The following is a 2,150-nucleotide window of genomic DNA, read 5'->3' as shown; positions in this document are numbered from 1 at the left end:
TATAAAAGCAAAAGTACGTGTATCAAAGCTTTGCCATGAATAATATATAGAAATACTCAGTTTCTTTTCTCTTTTCCATTTTTTGGGTTCTGGTACAGGATATTTTGATGATGCTTTGGAAGATTTCAAGAAGGTCTTAGACTTAAATCCTGGATTTCAAGATGCTACTTTGAGCTTAAAACAGACTATTCTAGACAAAGAAGAAAAACAAAGAAGAAATGTTGAAAAAAATTATTGAGATTTTTAACTTAATGGAAGTATTGCTTCATGATCCTTACATCTGCATCTAGTTATCAGTAATTTAAAATAGATATTGAGCTATTTTGATTTATATTTAAGAAATTAATACATTAGCACTGAAAGTTAAATAGTGTGTTTAAGGTAGTTAATTTCAGGTTGAATGGATTTTTTTTATGAAGTGTAAATAATACCAATGTGTAAGTGTATATTATTATATTAAATATTACAGTTGAATGTGTGGTGTTTTCCTCAGTAAAACTATTTTTGTGATTTTTTTATTCTCAACTTTTTATTTTAAAAATGTTACATCTACAGAAAAGTTGAAAGTATAATAAAATAAACTCTTAAATTAAATTCATGAGTTGTTAATATTGTGCCACATTTGCTTTTTCTATTTAAATATATAACTTTTTGCTGAACCATTTGAAAATAAGGTGCCGAGGTCACAGTACTTTGCCCCTAAATATTTCAGCCTACATTTTCTAAGATTGAAGACATCCTCCTTTATAACCACAATACCATTATAATACCTAATAAAATGAATAATTCTGTAATGTCAGCCATATCCAGCCCATATTCCAAAGTGTGTAGATTTTTATTGGATCTAGAGTCAATCAGGTTTCATTGCATTTTTTTTTTTTAATGTCTCTCTCAGTTCTTTTAATCTAGTCACTTGTCCATTTTCTCCCCTTAGCATTGGCTTTGAGAGTAGGGCTGTTTTATATAGCTAGGCTAGAGGGACATAACATTTAGGGTTAAAAATAAACGTGTCCTACCAGAGAACAATTTGAAAGAGTTCAGCTTGAATTACACTTGATTTTCTCAAGTAATCATTGATAAAATAGGTTAAGATTTAAATATTGAACATAGTTTTCTGTCTCTGGATAATAACAATTGTTATCAACATTTACTGAATACTATAAGCCAAGCACTGTTCAAACCATAATAATTTGGTGATCAGGTAGGAATGTATAAAAAGGTGAGGAAATGACAAAAAGCACTTACTAAATATAAAGCTTAAAAAAATCTCTTTTATTTGGGTGCTGCCAACAATTAGGCCCTTATGAGGGTATCAAAAACCGGGAAGAACTTGAAGGGAAAACAAACTAAAGGCAGCCATATGCTATCTACATGTTTTGTTTTTTATTGTTTGGCTTCCAAAGATTTAGACCCTGCATCTCAGATCTCCCCAACTAGTTTATTACTGCTATGGAAAAGCTGTTCTGTGGTGGAAATTACCCTAATCAGGAGAAAGGAAAGTGTCTTTGCTTCGTGTCTCCAGAGGAAGGCGCAGAGTAACTTCTGTGGCCTCAGATGTAATCGTCAGCAGCAGCCTTAAGATACTTTTTTTTGTATGTGTATGAGTAATCTCATGAGGCAGAAAAAGTAATTGCCCTGTTTGTAGCTCATAAGCAATATCTGGCAAAATACATGGAGAATTTGGGCTGTAGGTAAGTGAATATTAAGAGGAAATTAAAGTTTCATGGCCTAGAAATAAAGTCTGTTTCTGGAATTATTCACACTTTCCAAAATGGTTTATCTTATATTGGAAATCTAAAAAAAGTTCTAAAATTGCATGAAAATGTAGAAAAATCCCTCTTAGGAAAACTCTTTTTAAAAAGTTCCCCAGACCTTGGGAGGGAAAGCTTTAAGCCATTCCACCCAGAGAAGCAAATGCTTAATGTTTAATTTTATTTTCTCTTGACTCATATTCTCTTTACTCTTGACTGGGATCAGATGGAATATGAAAAGGAAAAATTGTTTAACATTTTCATGTGGTTTGTTAGATTTTATTCAAAATTTCTTCATCCTTTATCAGAAAAAAAAAAAGTCACTGAAGTTTAGAATCAGCAGTTGCTGATTGGAGACCCAGGCATTCATTTTCTCTTGTTACTGGAAATAAAGAATAA

This window comes from Piliocolobus tephrosceles, chromosome 15, assembly GCF_002776525.5.
Source record: "Piliocolobus tephrosceles isolate RC106 chromosome 15, ASM277652v3, whole genome shotgun sequence".
Lineage (NCBI taxonomy): Eukaryota > Metazoa > Chordata > Mammalia > Primates > Cercopithecidae > Piliocolobus > Piliocolobus tephrosceles.
This window is presented reverse-complemented; position numbering follows the sequence as displayed.